The sequence below is a fragment of the Chiloscyllium punctatum genome, chromosome 46, assembly GCF_047496795.1.
Source record: "Chiloscyllium punctatum isolate Juve2018m chromosome 46, sChiPun1.3, whole genome shotgun sequence".
Taxonomy (NCBI): domain Eukaryota; kingdom Metazoa; phylum Chordata; class Chondrichthyes; order Orectolobiformes; family Hemiscylliidae; genus Chiloscyllium; species Chiloscyllium punctatum.
In genome coordinates, this window is record NC_092784.1 from 18,072,343 (window position 1) to 18,092,240 (window position 19,898).

At 46.1% G+C, this 19,898-nt stretch overlaps 1 pseudogene; it reads left to right on the plus strand.

The window, feature by feature from the left end:
• The first annotated feature begins 7,810 nt into the window (after positions 1-7,810).
• On the plus strand, positions 7,811-18,487 carry LOC140467928 (cyclic AMP-responsive element-binding protein 1-like; annotated as a pseudogene).
• The last annotated feature ends 1,411 nt before the right edge of the window (positions 18,488-19,898 follow it).

Consider the following 19,898-nt stretch of genomic DNA (forward strand, 5'->3'; position numbering starts at 1 on the left):
CCATGCGTATACCACACATCAAACAACCCTAAAGAGAAACGATCATCCCTGTCTCAGGCAGAAATGGGAAAGTCCTTATTCTCAAAATCTGTTCCCATCAAACCAATCACCACTCTTTTGAAATATAAGGAATCGACAGTTAGAAACATGTATCAACCACTCAGCCCCTCAAATCTGTCCACATTCCCATTTACTCTCCTAAATCAAATACTTACCCCATTCAGCCTCGACTGACCTTGCGGAAAGACAATTCCAGGCACCACAAGATCATATGAACAATGAACCCTGGAGTAGAATTAGGCCATTCAGCCCATCTTGTCTGCCATGACATTTGATTGCGGCTAAAATATGTCTGAATCACATTCTCCTGCCTTCTCCGACTGACCATTGATAACTTGATAATAAAAAAGTTATTATTTCTCTGTATTAGAGACAGTGTGTACCGTGATGTTGGGATATGTTCGTGTGTAAATGTCCATATCTACATGCATATCTCTGTGCGCATGTGTTATGTGTGTTCGTGTCAGTATCTCAGTTGGTACGTACCTCTGTCTGCATCGCTGTGTAATGTTGTTTTGAAGTAAATAGATTGAAATTGGAATCAAAGTCTCCCTCCTCTCTCTCTGTCTGTCCCTGTTGTTCATGATAGAGTTCATATAATCGCTACATTGTGGATACAGACCCTTCGATCAATTAGGTACACACTGGCCCTTCGAAGAGTAACCACCCAGACCAGTTCAAATGATATCCTTCGTTGACCCCTGACTAATGCCCCTAACCTACACATCCCTGGGGTCTATGGACAATTTAGCATTTCCGATTCCCATAACATTCACATTGTTGGAATGTGGGTGGAAACCAGAGCACCCAGTGGAAACCCATGCAGAGAGAGTGAGAATGTGAAACTCCACACAAACTGTCGCCACAGGGTGGTATCGAGCCCGGGTGCTTGGCACTGTGAGGCACCAGTGCAAGCCAGTGAGTTTTATGACTAGATTCATACAATACTACCATCTGCAAGCCTCCCCACACCACTGCATCAGTGGCACACTTTTTTAAAATGAAACATCACAGCAAGACTGAGAGAGGATATTCCTGCAGGATCGCCCAGTGAAACTGTGTTCGTGGAATTAATCAATAACAATGGGTCTTCCCTTTCCTCTGATTGTTCTACAGACCCTGATAGCCCCGCCCTCCTTCACCTTGACCTTCTCAAGGTGGCGGCCATGAGCTGTTCGCTCCCTCTTCCCTCAAACAAATGGCGGCCGTGACCCTGGGTCGCTTCCCTGACCAGAGACCGCCACCTTCTTACACGGGCCTGGAGAGTCTTTTTCAGGTTTTTTTTTAACCTGTATAAAGGACTTGTGAATTATCTCCGCTCCTTTCTCCCAGCGAGACTCCCTCACACCGGCTCTGAGCACTACTCTCTAAAGCGAAAGAAAGCAGATCCATCTGTCTGTCTCTGTCCTTATCAATGTGACACTGCGCATGCTCCGCATACAGACCAAACAGCGTGTGCGTCTTAGGTTATCGGTGAGTTGATAGAGAACATTCATATCTGCACAGAATCATGGGTGAAATATTAGACATTAACAATTTTTCTGTCGAGTTACAATCATTAAGATGTCTAGCATGCAAACAGATTGTTCGGTCAACTCAACTATACCGGCCAAATATGTAAATTACACACGTTCTGAAAGTTTGAAATTAAGTTTCATACTCGAGTTGTGCAAATCGATTGGAAATATGTACGTGATCAGATTTGCATCTCAACTATTGATTTATGAGAAAGGTTTAATGCTCCACTATGTTAGTGAGAATGATCAATCCTGCAAAACAGTTTGGCTTCTGACCAATCTTGAAGCGTTCACTCCCGAGAATGCTTTGGCCCCGCTCCACGCTCATTTTGGTTGGAGAATCGGCCGCTGCTCGGTCCTCCAGTTCCACCCCTTCTTCCCAATTGCAGAGTTGATTCGGGCGAGACTCAGCAGGCTAAGGGAAGTAAGAGTCGATGCGGTGAAAATATCCCGAATCTTAGACCGACAGCCTTAGGTTCAGTTCATAGCTTGTGCAGGTGTGGAGAATAACAACTTTGAACAGGTTCATTAGGAAAAAAAAATAAGGGAAAGGCAGGAACAGAGTTAAAACAATATAAAATGCTTGCATTGTGGTGGGGCTTTCAACGCTCAGATGATTTTAGTCTTTACCAAGTGATTGTGGGTCCCAGTACAGCCTGTTGCACCCCTCCTTGTGCACAGTCAGACACCACGATAGTGGGGCAAAGTGTTGTGGTGGGATATTGAGGTGCTTTTCTGGAAGCCGTTCGGTTTTGGAGGTGAAAATAGGTGAGAACGAGTAGGGTTTTGTATGGAGCTACCTGTTCCCCTCCTGTTGCAACATATTATTGCCCTAACTCTGCCTCGTACATGTTTGGTAGAGATCAGTGGCATTTCGTCAGACTACAATACAAGATCTGTCCCTCTGTTTAAGGCAGTAAAAATCTCTTGTAGCACTGTAGTTATAGAACAATACAGCGCAGAACAGGCCCTTCGATCCTTGATGTTGTGCCGACCTGTGAACTATTGTCAGCTTGTCCCCCGATACTATCTCAAAATCACCCATGTGCTTATCTAAAGGAGTGTTTAAATCTCCCTAACGTGGCTGTGTTAACTACATTAGTAGGTAGTGCATTCCACGCCCTAACCAATCTCTGAGTCAAGAACCTGCCTCTGACATCTATATTAAAGCAATCACGCCTCAATTTGTCGTTATGCCCCCTCGTACACACTGATGTCACCATCCTAGGAAAAAGCCTTTCACTGTCTGCCCTATCAAAGCCTCTGATCATCTTGTATGTCTCTATCAAATCCCCTCTTAGCTGACGTCTTGCCAATGACAACAGGTTCAAGTCTCTCAATGCTTCCCCATAAGACCTTCACTCTAGACCAGGAAACATCCTGGTAAATCTCCTCTGCATCTTTTTCAATGCTTCCACATCGTTCCCTAAATATGGACACCAGAACTGCACACAATATACCAAGTATGACCACATCGGTGTTTTGTATATTTGCAGCATGATATTGCAGCTCCCCAACTCAATCCCTCTATGAATGAAACCTAACACATCGTATGCCGCCTTAACAGCACCATCCACCTAGGTGGCAACTTTCAGGCATCTATGTAAGTGGACTCCAACATCCCTCTGCACATCTACACTACCAAGAATCTTTCCATTGGCCCAATACTCTGCCTTGCTGTTATTCTTCCCAAAGTGCTTCATCTCATATTTAGTTCCATTGAACTCCATTTGCCACCTCTCAGCCCATTTCTGAAGTTTCTCCAAGTCCCTCTGCAACTAGTTAACGTTCTTCCACACCTTCCACGACTCCACTGACTTTAGTGTCTTCTGAAAATTTACTAATCCATCCACCTATGCCTGCATCTAAGTCATTTATAAAAATGACAAACAACAGTAGTCCCCAAACAGATCCTTGTAGCGCACCGCTAGCTACCAAACTCCACCAGACGGAATATTTTCCATCAACCACCACTCGCTGCCTTCTTCCAGAAAGCCGTTTTCTAATCCAAACTAGTAAATCATACGGATATTCCACGTCTCTGCATTTTCTCCAACAGCCTACCATGTGAAATCTTATCAAAAGCGTTACTGAAGCCCATGTATACCTCATAAACTGCCCTATCCTCATCTACATGCTTGGTCACCTTCTCAAAAAACTCAATGAGGTTTGTGAGACACAATCTGCCCTTGACGAAACCATATCGACTGTCTGAAATCAAACTGGTGTTTGCTCGATGATTACAAATCTTATCTCTTATAATCCTTTCCAAAATTTTTCCTACATCAGAAGTATCGCTTACTGGTCTATTATTACTTGGGTGATCTCGACTGTCCTTCTTGAACAAGGGCACAACATTTGCCATCACCAGACCTCTGGTGCCAAATCTGTAGACAATGACAAATCAAATATCAAAGACAAAGGCTCTGCTCTCTCCTTCCTCGCTTCCCAGCGAATCCTCGGAAATATCCCATGCAGCCCAGGGGACTTGTCTACTCTCACTCCTTCTAGAATTGATAACACCTGTTCATAACTAACCTCGATCCTTTCTAGTCTAATATCTCGTACCTCATTCTTCTCCTCTAAAATATTCTCATTTTCCCAAGTGAAAACCGATGAGAAATATTCGTTTAGCACCTCTCCAATCTCCACAGGATACACACTCTACTTCCCACTTCTGTCTTTGATTGACCCTATCCTTTTGTTCCTCACATACCTATAGAAAGCTTTAGGGTTCTCCTTTATTCTGTTCGCTAAAGACTGCTTCCTCTCTTTGCTCTTCTTAGCTTTCTCCTTAAATCCTTCCTAGCTGCTCTGTAACTCTCCATTGCCTCATCTGTATCATCTTGACTCATAAACACATAAGCCTCCTTCTACTTATGAACAAGAGATGCAATTTCTGGAGTAAACCACGGTTCCCTTACCTTATCACTTCTTTCCTGCCTGACAGGGACATACCTATCAAGGACATGTCATATCTGTTCCTTAAACCAGCTTCACATTTCAATAGTCTGCATCCCCTGCATTTTGCTACTCCATTCTATGCATCCTAATTCTTGTCGACACACTGGGACACTCTGGGGGACACACACACACACTCCGGGACACTCTCTCACACACTCTGGGACACTGTGGTAAACTCTCACACATTCTGGGACACTCTGGGATTCCCTCTCACACACTCTGGGATTCCGTTACATCCTCTGGGACTCTCTCACACACTCTGGTACGCTCGAGGAATCTCTCCTACATTCGGGGATTCCCTTACACACCATGGGACTCTCTGGGACTCACTCTCAATCACTGGGATTCCGTTACACAATCTGGGATACTCTCACATGCTCTTGGTATCCCTAACACACTCTGGGACACTCTGGGATTCCCTTACGCAATCTGAGACACGAGGGCCCTCGCCCACACACTCTGGGATTCCCTTACGCAATCTGAGACACTAGGGCCCTCGCACACACACTCTGGGATTCCCTCTCACACACTCTGGCACAGCCCGGCACTCCCTCACACTCTGGCACAGCCCGGCACCCTCTGGGATTCCTTTACACAATACTGGGACATTCTATGATTCACTATTACACTCAGGGATTCCTTTACACACCATGGGACTCTCGGATTCTCTCACACACAGACTGGTTTTCTCTCACTTACACCCTGGAACACTCTGTGATTCCCTTCCATACTCTGAGACTGTGGGATTCTGGCGCTCACTCTGCGACTCTCCCTCACAACCTGGGACTCTCCCTCACCCTCTGGGACACTGGGAACCTCTCCCATTCACTCTGGGCCACTGTGATTCTGAAATACACACTGGGATTGTGTCGCACACTCTGGGAATCTCTCTTACATTTGGGAATTCACTCACACACCCTGGGACTCCCTCTCACACACTCTGGGACACTGTCGCAAACTCTCACACACTCTGGGATTCTCTTACACACTCTGGGACACTCTGCAATTCTCTCTCTGACACACTGCAATTCCTCTCTCACACACTGGGACACTGTGGGGTTCTCTCACACACCCTGGGTTTCGCTCTCTAACACTCCAGGATTCTCAATCAGACTCTATGGCACACTCTGGGATTTCCTCTGGCACATCCTGGGATTCGCCCATACTCTGAAACTGCCTGGGATTCCCTCTGGCACAGCCTGGCATTCTCTCACGCACACCCCGGGTCACACTCTGGGACATTCTGTGATTCTCTCTCACACTGGGGGTTTCCATTTCACTACATGGGACTCTGGGATTCTCTCACACACAGACTAGCGTTCTCTCACACACACCCTCGGATTCCCTTACATACACTGGGACACTCTGGGATTCACACTCACATACTCAGATACTCTGGGATTCTCTCTGACACACTCTGGGATTCCTGTACAACACTCTGGGACAATCTCTCCCATACTGGGACTCTCTCACACAACCTGGGGCCCTCTCACACTAACTCTGGGACCTCTCCCACACACTCTGGTACACTATGATTCTCTTCCACACACTGGGATTATCTCACACACTCTGGCACTCCCGAGGAATCTCTCTTAAATTCGGGGATTCCCTTACACATCATGGGACTCTGGGACTCTCTCACTCACTCTGGGACTCTCTCTCTCTCACTGTGGGATTCTCTCACACACTTTGGGAATCCCTAACACAATCTGGGAATCCTTCTTTCACACTCTGGAACACTGTCGCAAACTCTGGGACATTTTGGTATTCCCTTACACACTCTAGGATTCCCTCTCTCACATTCTGGGACACTGTTGCACACACTCTGGCACAGCCTGGGACTCACTCACTCTCACAAACGCTGGCACAGCCTGGGACTCACTCACACTCACGCTGGCACAGCCTGGGACTCACTCACACTCACGCTGGCACAGCCTGGGACTCACTCACACTCACACACGCTGGCATGGCCTGCAACTCACACACACACACACACAGGCACAACCTGGGACTCACTCACACTGACACACGCTGGAACAGCCTGGGACTCACTCACACTCACACACACAGGCACAAGCTGGGGCTCACTCACACTCTCACACGCTGGCACAGCCTGGGAATCACTGACACACGCTGGCACAGCCTGGGACTCACTCACTCTCACAAACGCTGGCACAGCCTGGGACTCACTCACACTCACGCTGGCACAGCCTGGGACTCACTCACACTCACACACGCTGGCATGTCCTGCAACTCACTCACACACACACACACAGGCACAACCTGGGACTCACTCACACTGACACACGCTGGAACAGCCTGGGACTCACTCACACTCACACACACAGTCACAACCTGGGACTCACTCACACTCTCACACGCTGGCACAGCCTGGGAATCACTGACACACGCTGGCACAGCCTGGGACTCACTCACTCTCACAAACGCTGGCACAGCCTGGGACTCACTCACACTCACGCTGGTACAGCCTGGGACTCACTCACACTCACGCTGGCACAGCCTGGGACTCACTCACTCTCACAAACGCTGGCACAGCCTGGGGCTCACTCACACTCACGCTGGCACAGCCTGGGACTCACTCACACTCACGCTGGCACAGCCTGAGACTCACTCACACTCACAAACGCTGGCACAGCCTGGGATTGACTCACACTCACACACACTGACACAGCCTGTGACTCACTCACACACTCTGGCACACTCCGGGACATTCTGTGATTCTCTCTTACACTCGGGGATTCCCTTACACGCCATGGAATTCGGGGACTCTCTCTCACTCACTGTGGGATTCCTTTTCACACTCTGGGATTCCGTTACACACTCTGGGTCTCTGGGACTCTCTCACACACCCTGAGACTCTGGAATCTTTTCGCAAACTCTAGGAATCCCTCACACACTCTGGGACCCCATTACACAATCTGGGACACTGGGACCCTCGCCCACACACTCTGGGTTTCCCTTACACCCTCTGGGACCCTCGCCAAAACACTCTGGGATTCTCTCACACACTCCGGGACACTCTGATTCCCATATACACCCTGGGACTCGCAAACATACTCGAGGACACTCACACACTCCGGAATTCCCTTACACACTTTGGGACACTCTCCCACACACTCCAGGTACCCACTCTGGGATACTCTCTCACACTCCTGGACGCTCTGGGATTGTCTCACAAATTCTGGGATTCCATTTCGCACTCTGGGACGCGCCCACGCACGCTGGGACACCCTGGCACACACCCTCGCATGCTGGGACACACTGGCACGCGCCTTCGCCCGCTGGGACACCCTAGGACCCGCTCTCGCCCGCTGGGAACAACCTGGGACACGCCCTCGAACTCTGGGACACCCTGGAATGCACCCTCACACACTGAGATCTGGCCTCGTATGCTTGGAACACCCTGGAACGGGCTCTCGCACCCTGGGCTGCGCCCTGTCACGTTGGAACTCCCTGGGACGTGCCCTCGCAACCTGGGACGCGACCGTGCACGCTGGAACACCCTGGGACGCGCCCTTGCACCCTGGGATGCGCCACCGCACCCTGGGGACAAGCTGGCACATGCTCTCTCACTCTGGGACACCCTGGCACGTGCCCACGGACTCTGGGACGTGCCTTCGCACCCTGGGACGCGTGGCAACAGGGTTGGATGGGGTGGGGGGTGGAACGGCGTTGAGGGGGAAACGGCATTGGGGGGAACGGTGTTGCAACGGTGTTGTGTGGTGGGGCAACAGGGTTTGGGGGTCGGTGTCGTACGGGTTTGCGGGGTACGGCGTTGCAGGGAATCTGTGGCGGGGAAACAGCATTGCATGGCGTCTGGGGGGGGATGCAGCATTGCACGGGGTCAGGGGGAGGAACAGCATTGCACGGGATCGGAGGGGGAAACGGCGTTGGACGGGGTTGGGGGTGGGTGAGGGGAGAGGAGCCCCCTGTAAATAGAGGTCCATCCCTCCAGCCCCTCGGAGCCCCCTGCCAACACTGACACATTTCCCCCACCCCACCCCTCCCTCGGATCCCTCTGTCAACACTGACACATTCCACTTGTGGAATAATCCTTTCCTAAAAGTTCGTGTAAAGATCCCCACAACCACGATAAATCAGCTTCTCTCAAGCTACCACTCAGAATGAAAGCTTTAGCCACCTCTTCAATTGGGTGAAATGAACAATCCAAATGATACCCTTCCATTCCCGACATCCGAGCACTGACTAATCTTCAAGCTGACAATCTGGGCCTCCAACCAATCTCTCTGTTCTTGGAATATATTGAGTAAATATTAAAGAAATATCCATTATGATCCTGACAGACCACTTTGCAGGGGTTCCTCCTGAGGGAAAATATGGGTATCTCCTGAATTGTCCCATCTGCTGGAAGTGTTTCTCCATTGAGATCCTCTGATTCAGAGTCCAGAAACTGGGGTTTGTGGAAGGACAGGACTGTGTGAGCTACTGTATACTACATCTGAATGTGTCAGTCTCAAAAATAAATCTCTCGGTTTGAGTCCTGTCATGGTCAGTGAGGATCAGTCATGGACGTTCTATTCCCTGTCTGGGAGAAAACCTTGCTATTTTGCAAGATCAACATTTTAAATTGAATATTCCCATGTATCAGAACTGCCTCCAGAGTCAGCGATGAACAACGATCCCTAATTTACACCCAGACATCAATGAGACACAGAAAGAGTCCTTGCTGTTTCAATAGCGCAATCACTGCGCCACAGCCAAGCAAATGAGCGGATTGTTTCTCCCAAAAAAAAAGTTAGCAACACAGACAGAAATATGCCATTTAGCCCCAGGAGCCTGACTGCAGCTTAATAACATTCTTTGTTCTGATTAAAAGATTGTAGACAGCACGGTGGCACAGTGGTTAGAACTGCTGCTTCACAGCGCCAGAGACCCCCGTTCATTTCCCGATTCAGGCGACTAACCGTGTGGAGTTTGCACATTCTCCCCACATCTGCGTGGGTTTTCTCCGGGTGCTCGGGTTTCTTCCCACAGTCCAAAGATGTGCAGGTCAGGTGAATTGGCCATATTGTTAGATGTAGGAGAATGGTTCTGGTTGGGTTGCGCTTTGACGGGTTGGTGTGGACTTCTTGGGCCAAAGGCCCTGTTTCCACAGTGTAAGCAATCTCATCTTATCAAATGCAAAACATTAACTCTCCTTCTCTCTCTCTCTACAGTTGCGGCCAGTCTGTTTCAAATTTTCAGCAGCCGTAGCATTTGTGTTCATTCTAGTGACATCATCGTTAACTTTTCAGGACTCACCCATTTTCTGCAACATCTTTTGATCCACTTAGCATTGCAACCATTGCAAATTATTCTCTGGAATGTAGTCAGTGATTCCGTTCTTAAGGTGGAAATGGTCACAGATTCCCAGGTGTTTGAATGAAGTCATTTCTCCTTATCTCAGTCTCTCAGACTGCTGTCCATTTCTGAGACAGTGACCCATTGTCGAATCCTATCAGCAGAGACAGCTGCCAATAGCAATCCTGCCAATCTCTAGGGTAATAATATCCAGTTCAATGAAAACAACTCATATTTACATGCAGTACACGATATCTGAATCTCACCCACTTAGTAAACAATCTCCAGTCCCAGGAATGAGTCAGTGCCCCTCTGTCCCAAATACACAGATGGCAACGTGTGCTTCCGTCAGTGAGGAAAACAAATTTGCACCAATTTGTGTCCATCTGTCCACCTGAGGTTCCAATAAGTGCATTGATGGAAATCATATTGGAAGGCCAAATCCCTTTCCAGGAGTTCAAATCACTTCATGCAGAATTTACAGACAAAGAAAATCTGCGTTATCGGGAGCATAATCTTATTAGTGACAGTCTGTTGCACACAGCAATATGATCCTCTCACAAACACAAGCTATTGTTTTATGTTGAAATTGAAATATGAAGCCAAAAAGGTCATGTAAACAATCTGCTGCTTGTCACTTTAATAAATGAACTTGCTGATAAGATAATGCTCAAAGTGTTATAAAGTTGAAGGTGTGTACTGTATCTTTAAGAGAGAGAGCGCTCTTTTGAACTGAGAACTTACAACTACCTGTGTACCATATATGACAGGCCAGCAATCCCAGAGTGTACTGGGGAAGCAAACAAATGTAACATTTGTCTGTGAAATATAGACCTGAGTTGGTTGCTGTTTTGACAATAATTCAAATTTAACCTATCAGATTAAATTATACCCCAAGATTCCAAAACCCAATCGAATTTGAATTTATTATTTGGCCAGCATCAAGCCAATGAAATGATCTGATGGGAGCGTGTAAAATGCGGACATTTTAAAAATTGGTCAGAGAGTAACTGCTGTTTGGGAGAGTTAACATCTTGCTCGCCAAGAAATAAGGAAAGTCTCTCAATCAAAGGGTACCTTTTCATATGAATCATACTCAGAGTAAAAGAAGACAACGACGACCCAGAGAGATCCTCAAACAGATGAAGAAAGACACAAAAGACAAGAGCCGCTGTGTAGTTTTGAAATTAAGTTGATGTAATTTTAACAAGTGTCTTATTGAAATAATGTATAGTTGTAGAGGTGGAGGCAAATAATGAGCAGTGAATAGAAAGGGGGAGCTTAGATTTATGATTAGTTGTGTTATATTCACTTTTAGAATTAAAAATAAATTGATGCTATTTTCTTTAAATAGTGGAATTTGTGAGTTTTATGTCACTCAGACTTTATCAAATTATGTGGTGATGTGAGCTTTTCTGGGTGTTTGGTTTAATTAACAGAGGGGTTCACCGTTATGTTGTAACAAAAGAAACACAGCAAAGTACTCTCTGAGGAAAACATATTAGCCCTCACATCTCCTTTGAGCCCTCCCTCTTTCACCGTAAATGCACTTTCCATAGTAAAGATATTTCAGCTCTGGGTAAAACATTTTGACAGTCAACCCTGTGCATCTCATGACGCTGCACTGACTGTCCCTAATTAGGCCAACTTAATTCACAAATGCGCATACATCCTATCCATAAGAATTCTGTCCAAAGCTTCCCAACCACTGAGGTGAAACTCACCGGGCTATAATTTCCTGGATTGTCCCTATTTCCCTTCTTGAAGAGAGGAAAACCATAGGCTACTCACCAGTCCTCTGCGACCTTTCCAGTGGCTAGCGAGGACTCATAAATCTTGGCCAGGGCCTCAAAAATCTCCTGTCTCGCCTCTCTCAATAACCTGGGGTAGCTACCATCTGGTCCTTGGGATTAATCCACTTTAATTCTCTTCAAGAAATCCAACGTTTTTTTCTCGACCTCAAAAATTCCCGAGCACATGAGCATGCTCCACACAAATCTCAGTATCCGCTATATCCTTTTCCTGGGTGCATACCAATGCAAAGTAATTATTTAGGATCTCGCCCACTTCCACTGACTTCAAGCACAAGTTCCTTCCTTTAGTCTTGACTGGCCCGACCTTCTTCCTAGTTATGTGGAAGGTGTGGAAAGGGTTCAGAGGAGATTTACTGGGATATGGCCTGGTATGAAAGGAAGGTCTTACAAGGAAAGGTTGAGGGAATGGAGGCTGTTTTAGTTGGGGAGAAGAAGGTCGAGAGATGAATTAATGGAGATAGATAAGATAATCAGAGGGTTAGATCGGGTAGCTATTTTTTCCGTGAATGGTGAAGGCTAACATGAGAGGACATAGCTTTAAATTGAGGGGGGAGAGATTTAGGACAGATATTCGGGGTACTTTCTTCACTCAGAGAGCAGTCGGCACGTGGAACACCTGCCTGCAACAGTAGTAGAATCGCTGATGCAAAAGGCATTTAAATGGGCCGTGGACATACATATGGGTAATATTGGAAGGGTGTAGGTTAGATAGGCATCAGATTATTTTCACAAGTGGGCGAAACATTGAGGACCGAAAGGCCTGTACTGCGCTGTAATGATCCATGTTCACATCCTCTTGTGGGTATTTATCTCCAGAACGATTTGGGATTCACTTTAACCCTACCTGTGAAGGGCATGGCTCCTCCTTGCTCTGCTCATTCCCTCTTTGGGTTCCTTTGAGCTTTTGTTTTATACATTTCTCACATGCCATGCCAATTCTAGCTTCCCAAAATTTGCATAGGCTTTTTTTTCCCTTTTCACTAAATTCCCAGCCTCCCTCGTTATCCAAGGGGTCCTTACATTGCCAGCCTTGTTCCCCCTCGCTCCTGAAACATGCTGGTCGTGAACTCCGATCAGCAGGCCTTTAAATAACTCCCAATGTGGTATTGTCTGATGACAGCTCCTCCCAATCAACACTCCCGAGCTCCTGCCTAATACTGACATCATTTTCAATCCCATACATTAGAAACATCCCTCAGGGTCCTGTCCGTATCCTTATTCGTAGCTACCTTAAAAAAACTTAAGTTGTGATCACTGTTTCCAAAATGGTCTCCCTCTAAAAGGTCAGTCACGTGGCCAGGCTCATTCGGCAACATAAGTTCCACTATGGCCTCTCCCCCTCCTTTCCATTACTATTTCAAAAAAACCCTCTTGGATGCACTTAGCAAACTCTGCACCGTCTAAGCCTCTTGCTCTGAAAACGTGCCAGCAAATGGTGGGGAAGTTAAAGTCACTTTGAGAACTCTGTTGTTATTGCCTCTTTCCATAATGTGCCGAGATATTTGTACCTCTAGGTTTCGTTGGCAGATTGAGGGTCCTCTCGTATAATCGCATTAACTGCATCCTTCTTACCCATGTTGCCTCAGTGGACGAATCCCTTCAATATATCCTGAGTGCAGATGTGACATTCTCTCAATTGGTAATGCAACTCCTCCATCTCTTTTACCCTCCTCTCCATCTCATCTAAAACAATGAAACCCTGAAGTATTGAGCAGCCAGGCCTGTGCTTCTCCCAACCAAATTTCTGGAATGACTACAATATCGGATCTGAGTTTATCTACCTTAGCTACGTTGCTCCTTGTGTTGAAATTAACACACTTCAGCCCATTCGTACTCTGGTGTTCATTTCTCTGTATTCCCTTTCTGATTGACTCGGTTACATCTTCCTTCCTTCCTTCCCCATCCCCAGCCCAGCCCCCCCCCCCCCCCCCCCAATGTGCTGCTGTGCTGCTGTGGTTCTCATGCCCTTGCCATTCTAATTTAAACCCTCACATGTAGCAGGAGCGAGTCTCCCTGTGAGGATATCGGTTCCCCTCTAGTTCAGGTCACCCCTGCTCCAGAAGTGGTTCAAATGATCCAAGATCCTGAAACACCCACTGTACCAGCTCTTCAGCCATGCATTGATCTCTGCTATCTTTCAATTCCTTATCTCACAAGCACATGGGACTGGTGGTAAAGCAGTGATGACTACCCTCAAGGTCCTGGTTTTCAGTTGTTCCCTACTTCCTGTGCTTACTGCTCAGGATCACATCCCTCTTCCTACCCATGTCGAAGAAAGCTGCTCCATGGCTCGCCATGTCCTGGTTTATGTAACACTGCGCATGCCCTTCATAGAAAACATGAGAGGGGATAATGCTCCACCATGTCGTGAGAATGATCAATCCTGCAAAACAGTTTACTTTCTGACCAATCCTGAAGCGTTCACTCCCGAGAATGAATTGGTCCCGCTCCTCACTCACTCTGGTTGGAGGACCAGATGCTGCTTTGTCCTCCAGTTCCGCCCCTTCCTCCCAATTTCAGTGTTGATTGAAGCGCGACTCAGCAGCTAAGCAACAGAAACATTAAGGGACAAGGGAAGTTGGAGTCGATGCCTTGCGATGCTTTGAAAATATCCCGAATCTTGGACCGAGAGGCCTGGGTTCAATTCACAGATGGTGCAGGTGTGTGTAAAAACAACTTTGAACAGGTTCATGAGGGAAAACAAGGGAAGTCAGGAACCGTGTAAAAACAAGAGAAAACGCATACAATGTGATGGGGCTCTTAATACTCAGATGATTTTAGTCTTTACCAAGTGTTTCAGGGTCCCAATACAGTCTGTTCCACTCTTCTTTGTGCACAGCCATATACCACGATTGTGGGATATTTGTGGTGGGATATAAAGGTGCTTTTCTGGAACTCCCTCAGTTTTGGAGGTGAAAATAGGTGAGAAGGAGCAGGATTTTGTATGGAGTTACCTGTTCCCCTCCTGTTGCAGCATCTGATTATTGCATTGACTCGACCTCGTACATGTTTGGTAGAGATCAGTGAAGTTTCATAAGCCCACAATACAAGATCCATCACTCTGCTTAAGGCAGCAGAAATCTCTTTTAGCACGATAGTCATGACATGCATGGACTTGTTGCAGTGCTTCAAAGTCCATGAGGCAGCCGTACTGTCTATGTTAGACAGACTGAGCTTGGAACCTCCTCTGTCCTTAAGACTTTATGCACTGCTTGCGCTCTTCCATTTCCCCTTTGCACGTTCCCTTTCCAACCCACCCCACCTGCATCACTCCACAGTTGCAGCTGTCAAGGATAGAAGTCTGTGGAATAGCCTCCCTAACCTTCTCTATCCTCCTTTTAAGATGTATTTTAAAATCATTCTCTTTAATCAATGTTTTGATCATCCATGAAGCACCTTAGGAGATTTGCCGTTGTGAAAGTTCCATACAATGCAAGTAGTTGATGTTATTGCTATACATTAGGAGAAACAGGAATGATACAGTCAAAATTCTAACAAGAAAGTCAGTGATAGGCGTAGTGTATCGGCCACCAAATAATTACATCACATTGGCATGGGCAATAAGCAAATACATAACTAATGCCTGGACAAATGGTACCGCTATTATCGTGGGAAATTTGAATCTACATGTAGATTGGTCAAACCAACTCAGTCAAGGTAGCCTTGAGGAGTTCATTAAGTGCATTCATGATAGTTTTCTTGAACAGTATGAAATGGAACTGACAAGGGAGCAAGCTATCCAAGACCTGGCCCTGTGCAATGAGGCAGGAATAATTAATGACTTCAGAGTTAGGGATCACCTGGGAAGAAGCGATTACCGTATGGTTGAATTAGAATACATATGGAGAGTGTGAAGATAAAATCTAATAACTGGGTCCCGTGCTTGAACACCTGGAACTACAATAGAAGGAGTGAGAATCTGGATAAAGTAGACTGGAAACAAAAAACTTATGGTGGAAAGTTGATGAACAGTGGAAGATTTTCAAAGACATTTTACAAAGGTCTATTCCAGTGAAAAGGAAGGACTGTATGAAAAGTCATACTTGGCAATGGGTACCTGAGGAAAGTGATCAAATTAGACAATAAGACAGAGGAGTGGAAGTAAGGCCTTTCGGCCCAACGAGTCCACTCTGCCTTTTAATCATGGCTGATAGACATTTCAACTTCACTTACCCGCATTCTCTCCGTAGCCCTTAATTCCTTGTGACATCAAGAATTTATCAATCTCTGCATTGAAGACATTTAGCGTCCCAGCCTCCACTGCCCTCCGTGGCAATGAAATCCACAGGGCCTCCACTCTCTGGCTGAAGAAATGTTTCCACAATTCTGTTCTGAATTGATCCCCTCTATTTCTTAGGCTGTGCCCACCGGTCCTAGTCTCCTCGCCTAACGGAAACTATTTCCTCGTGTCCACCCTTTCCAAGCCATGTATTATCTTGTACGTTTCTATTAGATCTCCCCTTAACCTTCTATACTCCAATGAATGCAATCCCAGGATCCTCAGCCATTCCTCGTATGTTAGACCTACCATTTCAACGATCATCCGTGTGAATCTCTGCTGGACACGCTCCAGTGCCAGTATGTCCTTCCTGAGGTGTGGGGACCAAAACTGGACACAGTACTCCAAATGGGGCCTTATCAGAGCTTTTTAAAGTCTCAGTAGCACATCGCTGCTTTTATATTCCAACCCTCTTGAGATAAATGACAACATCGCATTCGCTTTCTTAATCACGGATTCAACCTGCATGTTTACCTTTAGAGAATCCTCCACTAGCACTCCCTGATTCCTTTGTACTTTGGCTTTATTAATTTTTTCACCGTTTAGAAAGTAGTCCATGCTTGTATCCTTTTTTCCAAAGTGCAAGACCTCACAGTTGCTCACATTGAATTCCATCAGCCATTTCCTGGACCACTCTCCCAAACTGTGTAGATCCTTCTGCAGCCTCCCCACTTCCTCAGTATTACCTGCCTGTCGACCTAACTTCGTATCATCAGCAAACTTCGCAAGAGTGCCCCGGTCCCTTCATCCTGATCATTAATATATAACGTGACCATGCAGGTAACCATGCCTGGGATCCAATCAACAACAAGTCCAGCAGTAACTTTAGTGCAATTGCCGAATGGGCAGACTGTTTAAGTCCAAGGAGGTATGCAAGCAGCTCAGTCTTCAGTCATACAGTCATACAGACCCCTCAAATACAGACTGTTCAGGATTCTACTACACTCCAAAATGAAGACTCCCAGAAATGGATTTTAGTAAGGCATTTGATAAGGTTCCCCATGATAGGCTTATGCGGAAAGTCAGGAGGCATGGAATAGTGGGAAATTTGGCCAATTGGATAGAAAACTGGCTAACCAGTCGAAGTCAGAGAGTGGTGGTTGATGGTAAATATTCAGCATGGAGCCCAGTTACAAGTGGAGTTCCGCAGGGATCAGTTCTGGGTCCTCTGCTGTTTGTAATTTTTATTAATGACTTAAATGAGGGAGTTGAAGGGTGGGTCAGTAAATTTGCAGATGATACAAAGATAGGTGGAGTTGTGGACAGTGAGGAGGGCTGTTGTTGGCTGCAGAGGGACTTAGATATGATGCAGAGCTGGGCTGAGGAGTGGCAGATGGAGTTCAACCCTGCCAAGTGTGAGGTTGTCCATTTTGGAAGAACAAATAAGAATGCGGAATACAAGGTTAATGGTAGGGTTCTTAGTCAGGTGGAGGAACAGAGGGATCTTGGGGTCTACGTACATAGATCTTTGAAGGTTGCCACTCAGGTGGATAGAGTTTGTAAGAGGGCCTATGGAGTATTATCGTTCATTAGCAGAGGGATTGAATTCAAGAGTCGTGAAGTGATGTTGCAGCTGTACAGGACTTTGGTTAAGCCACAGTTGGAGTACTGTGTGCAGTTCTGTTCGCCTCACTTTAGGAAAGATATGGAAGCTTTGGAGAGGGTGCAGAGAAGATTTACCAGGATGTTGCCTGGAATGGAGAGTAGGTCGTACGAGGATAGGTTGAGAGTTCTCGGCCTTTTCTCGTTGGAACGGCGAAGGATGAGGGGTGACTTGATAGAGGTTTATAAGATGATCAGAGGAATAGATAGAGTAGACAGTCAGAAACTTTTTCCCCGGGTACAACAGAGTGTTACAAGGGGACATAAATTTAAGCTGAAGGGTGGAAGGTATCGGGGAGATGTCAGGGGTGGGTTCTTTACCCAGAGAGTGGTGGGGGCATGGAATGCGCTGCCCGTGGGAGTGGTAGAGTCAGAATCATTGGCGACCTTTAAGCGGCATTTGGATAGGTACATGGATGGGTGCTTAATCTACGATAGAAGTTCGGCACAACATCGTGGGCCGAAGGGCCTGTTCTGTGCTGTATTGTTCTATGTTCTATGTTCTAAATCTGTGGATAGCATGACTGACCCTCAGAAACGCAGAGAAATTCTATCGAGACCGCCTTCGTACAGGAAAATCCTGAATGAACTTTCATCTGAATCCCCCAGTGTGCCAAGAAATCGATGAGGAGAAATCAGAAGAAGAGTCTGTCTCAACTATTACCACAAGGACAATGCAGACACCCATCTATCAGACTAGCAGCGGACAATACATTGCCATTACACAGAGGGGAGCAATTCAGCTGGCCAACAATGTTACAGATGGAGTGCAAGGACTCCAGACACTAACAATGACCAACGCAGCTACAGCCAAGTTTGGAGCAGCCATTATACAGTCTGCACAGTGCCCTGATGGACAGCAAATGTTTGTGCCTGGCAGAAGCTTGATAGAAATTGTCACCTTGTACAGACACAGCATAAGTTCATGAAGGGCAGGTCATGCTTGATCAATCTTTTGGAATTCTATGAAGACATTTCAAGCAAGGTGGACAACGGGGACCCAGTGGATATGGTGTAGCTGTATTTCCAAAAAAAACATCAACAAGGTGGTGTCCAAGAGGCTGTTGCATAATATAAGGGTGCATGTTGAAAGGGGTAGAAGATTGGTTGACTAATCGGAAGCAAAGTGTGGGGATAAATAAGTATTATTCTGGCTGGCAGTCATTGACAAGTAGTGTGCCTCAGCGATCAGTGTTGGGACTGCAATTATTTAGAATTGATAAGGATGATTTGGATTTGGAACCAAATGGAGGATGTCAAAGTTTGCATGTGACACTAAGATGATTAGCAGAACAAAGTGAGTGGAGGACTGTGAAACTTTGCAGACGAACATAGATACATTGAGTGAGTAGGTAATGGTCTGTCAAATGAAATAGAATGTTCGTAAATATAAAGTTTATACTCTTTGGTTGTAATAATATTTTTTAAAAATTACTTGAATGTTAAAAATTTGCATCATTTGCTCTGCAGAGGGACCTGAGCATCCTTCTTCATGAAGGTTGGTCATCAGGTGCAACAATCAGTTCAGAAAACAAATGGAATTTTGTCCTTCATTGCTGAAGGGATTGTGTTTAAAAGCAGAGGTTATGTTCCAGCTGTATTTGGGTGCTGGTGAGGCCACACCTGGAGTACTGCATATAGTTTTTATCTCCTTAGTTGGGAAGGGATGTACTGGCACGAGAGGGGGGTGCTGAGAATGTTAAATAGGTTGACTCCGGAGTTGGACGGGGTTGGCTTAAGAGAGACTGAGTAGATTGGGATTATATTCATTGGAATTCAGAAAAATGGAAACATTTAAAATAATGAATGGAATGGATAAAATAGAAGTAGAGAGATGTTTCCATTAGCAGGTGAAACTCGGACAAGAGGGCATAAACACAAGACTAGAGGCAGCAAATTTAAGACTGAATTGAGAAGGAACCTCTTGACCTCTATGGAATTCATTTCCCAGGGAAGTAGTTGATGATCGTTCAGTAAACGTTTTTAAAGCTAGGCTAGATTCTTTTTTTAAAAAGTAATTGATTAATGGACACGGTGAGAACGTGGGTAAATGGTTCTGTGTCCACGACATGATCAGCCATGATCTTATTGAATAGCAGAGCAGGCTTGAAGGGCAGGATGGCCTTCTACTGTTCCTAGTTCTTATGTTATACATCTCTCATTCGTGACTTGGAGGTGTTGATGTTGGATTGGGATGGATAAAAGTAAAATTCACAGAACATCAGGCAATTGATCAACAGGATTATTTGGAAGCACTAGGTTTGCTGCTTCTTCATCAGGTGGTTTTGAGATGCTGTTGTCATTTTTGACTCTTGTAACTCATGAACAGCAACAAAAGCC